Source organism: Macaca fascicularis, chromosome 2 (assembly GCF_037993035.2).
Source record: "Macaca fascicularis isolate 582-1 chromosome 2, T2T-MFA8v1.1".
Taxonomy (NCBI): Eukaryota; Metazoa; Chordata; class Mammalia; order Primates; family Cercopithecidae; genus Macaca; species Macaca fascicularis.
The window spans coordinates 75,801,371-75,811,931 of record NC_088376.1 but is presented as its reverse complement, the minus strand read 5'-3'; the positions used below and the strand labels follow the sequence as shown (position 1 = coordinate 75,811,931).

General features: G+C 34.4%; 1 long non-coding RNA gene across 1 annotated transcript; it reads right to left on the bottom strand.

The window, feature by feature from the left end:
• Positions 1-3,847: 3,847 nt before the first annotated feature.
• Positions 3,848-9,385, bottom strand: LOC135969509 (uncharacterized). Its single transcript, XR_010584771.1, has 3 exons — positions 9,309-9,385; positions 5,813-5,911; positions 3,848-4,133 (listed from the first exon to the last, which is right to left on the bottom strand). It is a non-coding gene; the product is annotated as an uncharacterized lncRNA (long non-coding RNA).
• Positions 9,386-10,561: the final 1,176 nt, after the last annotated feature.

Genomic DNA, 10,561 nt, shown 5'->3' with positions numbered 1-10,561 from the left:
GAAGCAGAGTAAGCTGGCTCTAGGGTTGCAAGAGAGGTGACGGAAGCTGTGATTACTCTGATGGAAGGTTCTGTGCCTGCTTATGCTTGTCTTTGTGAGTAGTTCATGAAGAAAAACGTAAATGGAAGTAAAAATGAAGAAACCTTGTGAAATGAAGGCCAGGATGATGAAGTCTCAGACGGAAATGAGAAAGTTATTGTGACCTGGAGTGAAAGTCATCTTTGTTCTTAGCAAATAACTTGACTGCATTTTAACAAATGATGTTTTCTAAAAGAACTCATATATACATAGTGGTGACTTCAGGGATGAGTACTAATGTGTGACTGTGCACCACAGGCAAGGACCATATATATATGTCCATATATGGCTCTATGTTTCAGACCCAAGAATGATAGAGCCACTGGTAGCTTGCATCTTGGGCCTGAAACAGCTGCAGGCATTCAACTACAACTAGTGACCACAGCCAGTTCTGCCTGCTATAGAACCATAGCAGTGGAGCTGCCCAAGCCCTTAGGAAGCTACTCCTTGCCCCAGTCTGCCCTAGATGCAGGACATAAAGTTAAGGGAGATTATTTTCTAGCTTTAAGGTTTAATGTCTACCCTGCTGGGTCTTACACTTGCATGGGGCCTACTGTCCCGTTATTTTGGCCATTTTTTCCTTTTTCAAATGAGAATATTTACCCAATGCTTGTACTACCATTGTACCTTGGAAGCAAATAACTGTTTTTGCTTTTACAGGATCATAGGTGGAAGGTGATGAGTCTCAGATGAGACTTAATACTTTTGCCTTCATGCTGAAAAATATTTAAGACTTTGTGTGGAACTATTGGGAGGGATAACTGTGTTTTGCAATGTGAGAAAAGCATGAGATTTGGAGAGCTAGGGGTGTAATAATATGGTGTGGATGCATGTCCACTCCAAATCTCATGTTGAAATATGATCCCCGAGGTTGGAGGTGGAGCCTAGTGGGAGGTATTGGATCATGGGGGCAGATACCTCATGAATGGCTTAGCACCATCCCCTTAGTGATGAGTGAGTTTTTGCTTGATGAGTTTATGGGAGATTTGATTTTTAAAAGAGTCTGAAAGCTCTTCTTTCTCTTTCTGGCTCTCTCACTTGTCATGTGATGTGCTGATTCCCACTTCAATTTCCACCATGATAGTAAGCTTCCTGAGTCCCTCACTACAAGCTGATTTCAACACTATGCTTCATGTTTAGCCTGCAGAAATGTGAGTCAAAATAAAACCTCTTTTCTTTACAGATTACCCAGTCTCAGGTATTTATTTATAGCAACAGAAGAACAAACTAACGCAATGTGTGTGTGTGTGTGTGTGTATGTGTATACGTGTGTGTGTATATATGTGAATGTGTGTGTATATATAGATGTATGTATGTGGGTGTACACTGCACAACAAAGAGAATGGGTGTGAAAATAAAGCTGAGATGACAATTTTTGGAGTCTATAGAATGGGATGGACAAATGGTAACTCACAAATTGGAGAAAGATAAGGGCTAGTCTGTAGGGCAAACAAACAAGAAGCAATCCTGATTTGAACCACAAATCACCCTGTCTTTTGCAGGGCAGTTTGGTCCTTCCTCAGTGTAAAACTGGATCTTTGCTTTCTGCGCTCGACATATCAGGCAAGCTGAGAGCAAGGAGTGAGATGCTATACTGGAAAGAGGAAGATTAAGTGAAAATCTGAATAGTTAATGGTGAGACTTCCTTCACCCTTCGCCTTCTTGTCTCCCACAATGCTGGCATTCAGGATTATACAACCAGGGAAAACAGACAGGCAGAAAATTAATTGGTTTCCATCAAAATCACATTAAGATGAAATCTACTCACATATGAAGAGGTCCGATAAGCATTTTAGTGTGTTATTCTTTAGTGGGCATCACAGGATAAACTTGCACATAAGAAAGAGGATCTAGGAAACAATGAAGTCAATACAAATGGTAGAAGAAAAATTACCAAAAAGAAAATAAAGCAAAAAACCTCAAGACAATAAAGCAAAAAATAACCAACAAAAAACCCTCCAATCTATGAGATAGAAGAGAAAAAAACATAGTGAAAAATATTTTAATAGGATTAATCCAAAAAAGCAAACATGAAAATTAATCCAAGGATTTAATAAGATTAATCCAAGAAAGCAAATGAAATGTCCAGGAAAACAAGGAAAATGGTGGAGAGAAAATTATCAAAAAGAAAAGAAATCCCGAAACTGAAGGATATAGTGTCTAAATTTCGACATTTCACTGAGTGCCCAATGCAATGAATTTAAAGAAACCCACAACAAAATGTATAATTCTGAAATTTCAGAATATTGGTGAAAAAAAAAATACTCCAGAAGGAAGCAATTGAGTCTCATACAGAATATTGAGGATCAAGATGGCACTAGGCATTTATGTAGCAAAACTGGAAGGTTGAAGATGTCATGGAAAAATTTAAATTCTGAGACAAAATGTTCTTCAATCAAGATATACATGCAGAAAAATTATTATCAAAATGTGAAAGTAAAGACATTTTCAGACATGCAAAATGTTTTCTCATTTATTTCCTATTCATTCTTTCTTGGAAAAACACTGAAAGACATGCTTCATCAAAACCAGGGACTACACCAAAAGAGAAAGAAAATGGAATGCAGGGAATGAACAATCCAACCCAGGAAGAACACATAAATAATTCCCAGGAAGATGAGAAGTGTTCTGTGTTAGTCTGTTTTTGTTGCTATAGAGGAATATCTGAGGCTTGGTAATTTAGAAAGAAAAGTGGAACATTTTGCTCACAGTTCTGCAGCCATGTACAAGCAGCATGGTGCCAGCTTCTGCTTCTGGTGAGAGCTTCCGGGAGTTTCCAGTCATGGCAGAAAGTGAATGGGAGTAGGCATTACATAGCCAGAGGGAGGAAGGAAAGAAGGAACGGTGAGCTGGGGGAGGGGTGCCACATACTTTTAAACAACCAGCTCTAGTGTGGCTTGAGAGAGCAAGAACTCACTCTACCTTGGTGAGAACAGCAAGCCATTTATGAGGGATATACCCCTATGACCTAAACACCTCCCACTAGGTTCTAGCTCCAACATTGGAAATCACATTTAAACATGAGATTTGGAGGGAACAAATATCCAGAATAGATCAGGTTTCATAATAACAGTTGTGGAGTTTTCCTGTAAGGCAACTGGTGCATACAGAATCAAGTAATAATACAAATTTTCAGTTTTGTTAGAAAAGCTGGGAATGAGTTAGCAATAGGAACAAAGAAGTGGTTCCTAAGAACCACTTTTCTAACAAAACTGAGAAGTGATGTCATTATTAATTTTTTGTGTAAATCTAAAAGTTTGACAGATTATACTAATATATAATCTTAGTAAACTAGGTAGCTCAAGTGTGAATAATAAAAAATAAATAAACATATTTATATTACATATTATAGAAGTATTACTATATATAGTAACATATAGAGTGAACAATATGCTCATAATATAAACATATAGTGAACAATATGTTCATAACATTAATAAACACTAGATATCAATTTAAGAAAAACAACATATGAATAGACTAGGAGGATGGGAGGAGGCCTGTGCATTTTCTCTTCATGTGAAAATGGGAATGAGTGGAGTAGGTTTAAGGACATTAAATCCTTATCTTCTACAGTAACTTTCATATACAAAGGATAGCTTTAAAACTGAAAAATTAAGGGAGAGATGCAAATTACTTAAAAATGTGGAGCTAAATATAAGAGAAAATGACTAGGAGGTGAAAATAGTTTTGGTGAACAACAATCATGAATGAGGAGAGTTTGTATAAGGGACTGCTGTTTCTCTTTATAAGCCAATGTCATTCATCTCACAAAACTAAAAGTATGTATGATTTTAATAACAATGGCACACACACACACACAGCAAATTGTTTGATAACACATCTACAAATGTTAATGTTGAAATAGCAACTCTCTCCACAATATACTTAGCATAGTCACAAAAAGGTTGACTTTTCTTCCTTCCTTGTTTCCTTTGTTTCTTTCTTCCATCCTTTCCTTTTTGTCTGACTTAATTTTGTTTATTTTTAGAAGACAATCAGATACGAGGTTGGGATCCACGTTCAGGATAATATTAGAGTTAGTGTTAAAATGACTGTTGAAAGATATTGAAGAAAAAACAAGAAATAAGTGGAATAAGTATGTACAAGCCTGAAGTTACCTCATTAATTTAACTCCTGGGAATTCACAGAGATCTTAGGGAGGGTTATCGACCTCTCAGAGGATTTAAGAAGTTTTGAGTGTTTTGAAAGAACAAAGAGGCATAAGGAGACAACTGGGTTACTGGGTAAATCAGCAGTTCTTAATTGTGTGTAAAAACAAAAATTGATAGAATTTCACCTTATTCAACCTTGAAAACAAAAGGAAAGATTAGTATCTCTGTGTAATATTCTCATGAGTAATGAGGAGTGAGACTCTGGGCACTCTTAGTTAATAAATGTTATCCTCATTGCATAACATTAAAATTAACACATGAATTAGAACAGAGAAAATCAGTGTCTCCCAAGAAACACACTGCTTCTCAGTACCAAAATAATTCAAGGTAAGATCATCAATGGACTTATATAAAGATGAAAGGATGATTGTTCTGTCTTGGAATCATAGAAAAAGTGATTTGTAGAGGTCAGTGTTGATGGTAACTTTTAGCCTTGCTCCAGGATACAAGTCTTGACTGAAAATACAGTTTCCTTGGTTTTTAATGTGTTTTAAACCACCACATCTGGAACACAAAGCTGAATGCCATCTTATGACATATTCTGATTTCCTTCTCACAAAAATATTCTTTTGAGAGTTGAGCCTCTCACACGATTTGAAAGAAAATGCTCTAAACAAGGGGATACATGTGCTTCTCTGCAAATAATTGCTTCGCTTTACTATTGGAAGTTTTGAAACTGGTACTCTGGTTATAATTTCACTTTCTGCTGAAAGAAAATTAAATTGATAAATTGTCTTTCTTGTTCTTAAGTGCTCATCCCTATGTGTGTAGTATTTGATGGTTAGGATAAGGATGGTAGATAGGTACATTTTCTTTGTTCTGAAATATCAGATTTCTGGACTTACAGGGCTGAGTGAGGACCAGACATTGGAATTTAGTGAGTCTAAAAAAATACACAAATAAATTCCATTTCATAGCATTTCTTTCTCTGAGGCCAGTTGGCCCCCTAATTCTCAGGGAAATGCAAGTGGAAGTTTCCTCTGACCTGCGTCTACCCTTTGATGTTTTCAAAGCTTCGGGAAATTAAGAAGCACAGTTGCTTCGGTGGTGACAATCATCTTATGTCCACTAGCATATTCTGTTTTGTTTTTGTTTGTTTGTTTTGTTTTTTTTCTCTTCATGATCTTTCATTGAGGAAAAAAAAAATGCAATGTGTAAACCTGGACTTGGAGTATTATATCAAAAGTTCATAAGGAGGAAGTGTGGGATTACCAACCCCCATTCTTCTCACTAATCCAGTGTCATCTTGTATGCTAATGGATATTAGACTCAGGAATTTTCAAAAAAAGCCTTAATATATTTCCCGATCTTCTATGTTAATTTCCCCCAGAGTCACCTCACTCCAGATGCCTGCAAGTTCACCTATCTGAAATTGCAGATAGTTACTGAAAAGAGTGCATTTCAAAGAGAGCAGAGGAAGGCGTACTTGCTACCTTTGGGACATGGGGCTCACTGGTAGAGGTATAATATATCAAGGTTTTGAGAAATACAAAAGAGAGGCCACTTGGAGATGGACAGGAGAGAAAGGAAACTAAGAGGAAAATACAAATTTCACCTACTTGAATTTTCTTAATTTTAATGATGCTGTTTTAATCTTTTATCAAAGGTAAAACTGTTATCCAAATCAGAAGTCTCCTCACTCTTATCTTGAGCCATACCTAGACCAACAGGGTGACATTAAGAAGAAGAGGTAAGCCAAGCCATGAGAATTGTCTTCTCTGTGAGACATTTGTGTAGCCTATCTATGGAAATGTTGCTTGTGGATTTCGTATCTATTATAAAGGAAATGACATAAAACAGATAGTTGCATTTGCTTTTTATTAGATCATGGATTCAAAGAGTACCAGTTTTGTAAAGAAACTTAGAAATTATGTAATTCATTCACATAAATTTATCTGGAAGGAACCGGGGTGATACCAAATGTTATATCTAGTTATAGATCCAAAAATACATGATCCATAATTCACAAATCTAAAACAAAAATTAATCTGAAATGAGATTTTAAAATAACATATCAGGTAATAATTTCTACCCTCAACCAACATGATGTAAATTACTGTCTTTATTTTAATTCTTCTTAGTATGACAATTCATAGCTTTTCCTGCTGAAATACTAATGAGAGCTGCTTCATTCCTGTTTGGGATATTAAGCAATATAGAGTACATGCATTGTTATCTAGTATTTTTAAAACACTCATGAATTAAAAACATATTTCTTTATAATGGTTTTAAATAAAAGTGTGAACATGATGAAGCAGAGGAGTGGTTAGAACTCAGTATTTCTGACTCTTTGTTCCCCATTCGTTGGGTTACACAAAGCTAGCTCCCATCCAAAAATGCATCAGATTATATGATTAAAATTGTATATGGGTAACTAGCAAAAAATAGCTATTCTATTATAATATCCATGGTGGTTGATTCTTCAAGACCCATTCCATCTCAAATTATTAATCTAAGTTATTCATGGTAATATTTTTTTCTTTATCTTTGCTAATACCTAGTATAAGAATAGCAATGTGAACCATTTATTGGCAATCAAAATTAAGGTGAAGTATGCTGATTATCCTTTGAAAAATTATTTTTTGCCCCAAAAGAAGAGACACAAGAAAGACAGAACTCATGCTCTTTTTGCACTTGAAAATTGTTGTGACATATGTGATGACTATACATAATCAACAAGTTAAAAGAGGAGTAGGCACAAGGGCAAAGTCAAACAATAAAAATGGCAAAGTAGTGATAACTTAAACTTATATAATGATTTTAATTATATATATAATTAAAATATATTTTAATTTAAATATATTAAATATATACTATATTTCATATATTTATTATATATAATAAATCTAAATTCATTATATATAATATATATTACAATATATATAAAACATATATTTTAATTTAAAATATATTATAATATATATAAATTATAAAATATATATATTTATACTTTCCTTTTACAATGTGAGGTTATGCATGTTGACTATATTCCAAAAATAGAGTAAGTACATTCATATCAAAAAGTGTTTGCAAATTATACACATTGAAACAATAAATTTTCAATTGAACTTTATATTTTTATTTAGTCCTATTGGAATATGCAGATGGATATGTTGAATTTAAGGAAATAAATCACAGGAAATTATATATACCTTAATTACTATAATGTTTTAAGACATGTACAAGTAATTCACTGGCAATGATTTAAATCAGTGGAACTCTTTTAAAGCTATAAGTACCAAATACTATTAATACAAATGTTTTGACAAAGATAAGCATTAAGAGATTTTAAAGCATTTGAATACATGATATGTCAATTTTTTTAAAAAGTTATTTTCACAGCATATATTTTAGACCTTATCAAAATTATTCTAATGTAGTCCCAGAAACAAGTAACAAGAGGCATAGCAATCATTTAACAAAAGGACAGGCAACTTCAATGTATACAGGGCAATTAAGTACAGTCCTCCTTTAATACACATGGGAGATTGGTTACAGGACCTACATGTGCCAAAATAGTATACTAAAGTGCTTCCGTTGGACCTATTGAAAATATGTATGTGAAAGTTTGCCCTTCATATATAGCATTTAGCATCCACAAATATTGTATTTTCAGTTTAATTTTGGTTGATTAGAATCCATGTACAAGTGGGCCCATGCAGTTCAAACCTGTATACTTCAAGGGACAACTGTACTGGGCTGGGAGAAGACAATGGAATTGGGAAAATTCATGGCCCATAAGGTAATCAGCTGCTATGTGGTTTAAGCAGAGATTTCAGATGACCCAAAAATATTTTGAGCAGACTGTTACTTTGGTGCCCTCCAATTAACCGCGTTTTCTGTTATTCATGCCATTGTGAAATCTCCTTCCACAGAATTTCTGGAATTGGCCATGTGACTAGCTTTGGCCAGTGGAATATCTTTAAGGGTGATGCAAGCGAAACATCAGTAAGTGATAAGTGCTGGCACTTTGGGTCCTTTCTCTTACAGGGTTTCCTTTTGGAACCCCTCCACCATTATATAAAACAGCCAAAATAGCTAAGTGCAGATGCCTATACAGAAGAAAATCAAACACCCAGTCAGTGGCACCAGCTGGGCTCCCAATCTTACATCTGGACTTTACAAGCTACCCTGGCCTCATATCCTACACTCATATCCTATCACTTTAGTGATATCAAAATCACTAAACTTTAGGGTAGTTTATTATCTAAAAAAAAGATAATTGAGACATTTCTACAATTCAGATTTTATGTGAACTCAATTTTTCTGAAGTACAATTATTATGACCACGTAGAGGCTAAACAGTATAGATACAGAATGTGTAACATTTAATCTAGCTCCAACTCATTTTACTGAAGAAATTGATGTCTAGGGGTTAAGTTGTAAGTTCTCAAAATTAGTGTAGTGTTGTAGTGTAGTGTAGTGTGGTGTAGTGTGGAGTACTGTAGAGTAGAGCCAGACTACTCTATTAGTCCTTATAAACTAATGAGTGCCTAGCTGATGTTAGATACTGTATTTAGACCGGATAGATTCGCAGGTCAGTCGCAGATTCTCCTTCCAAGAAACTCTAGTGAAGTTTAAAAATACATAAACAAAGAATTATTGTATTCTACATTTTATATCATACTAAACCTATTTCAGTAACCTTCCCATAATCAAATTCTACCTACTCAAGAAGATGGTTTTCTCAGCTCACTTTATAATAAGTAAGAAGAGTAAGTTGGCTAGTGAAATGCTGGAGTCAGGCCTAGTGTAGAAGGATGGTTTATTTAAATTATGTTGTATAGATTTTCTTTAAAACATCCAGGATTAATTTAATTTAGAACCCATCTTTCCACTTTATGAAGTAAGCCATATTTGTGTTCCTTAAATACAGGAAAAACTTCTGTATGTGTCCTTTTTTTAAGGAAAAACATTCCATTCAGAATACCAATTCTAAAACATACTCTACTGTCTTACCATATGTATGTTTCATTTTCAACATTCTTCTTGTCAACTAAATGTAAATAATTCTAAATTATTCTCCCCCTCACTGTATCATGAGCAGTGACTTACCGTAGTCTGACAGTCAGCAAAACCTGTTATAAAAGCTTCTGTTATGAGACACAAGAGGAGATTAAAGCACAGCCCTGTCAGTCTGCAGAAAAAGAACATGTTGCTCATAGCTGGTTATTCTTTTTTTCAGAGCACTGAACTTGGCAGGAAAATCAGTAGGAGTAAGTGGCGGAGGCATGGGACTGGCAGAGATACGGCAGCCCCTGTGGAGAGGCTGTCTACAGATAACATAACAATAACCACAGGATCTGTGGGGTTCCTGCATGCATGTTGGCTTCACTGGAGAAACTAATCAAGTGGTAAGAATAAAGTTTAAGTTTACAAAATATAGGTGCTTGGATGCTCAGAAATATAAAGGTGGTGACTAGTGGCAGGATATTCAATATGTGTTTAGAGATATGTAACTGATGGCAAATAACAGAAACAAAATAGAAAGAAAATACTTTTATAAACAAGAAATCTTGCACCATTTTTATTAGGGAAATTGATTCTGGAAATCAGTAATGTTTCTCTCAATCTCACTTTACATCATTTGACGCATTTGATAATCATTAGGTCTTTTAGTCTTCACTTTATTGCCTCAGACATTTTGAGTAAATTATACCTTATTTATTATTATGTATTTATTTTCTTTTCACATTCTGTTATATTATTTTAATTAGGCTTTTTGACATAAGCTACATATAAATATTTGGGCATAAATTAAAGAATTATTTGAGCAGGGTTTCCAGCTACCAAATACCACTTTCCACCCAAATATAACTATAGAATGATGTGAAGTTTATTATACATATTTTAAGAGTGAAGTGTGGATGCTAGAGAATGTGCATTTGTTTCCTATGGAACTGAGTACAGAATTGGCTTTTGCTCTGAGGTTCTATTTACTATCATATATTTTATTTGCAGAAAACTCAGCAGGATTTATTTTCTTGGAAGTGACAAGAGAATTCTAAAATTTATATCGAAATTTAAAGGACTGTGAATAATCAAAGTGACTTTGTAAAAAATATATTGGGGAATTACACTACCCGACTTTAAGACTTATGGTACATAATCAAGACACTGGAATATTGGTGTAAAGAAAGATAAATAGAGCAATGAAAGACAAGCCCTGAAATTTAACCACATATATATGGTCAATTAATTATTTACAAAGCTGCCAATGCAATTCAATCAAGAAAAAACAATCTTCTCAAGAAGTAGTCATGGAAAAATCGTATAGCAATGCCACAAAACAAACCACTTTGTCTCTA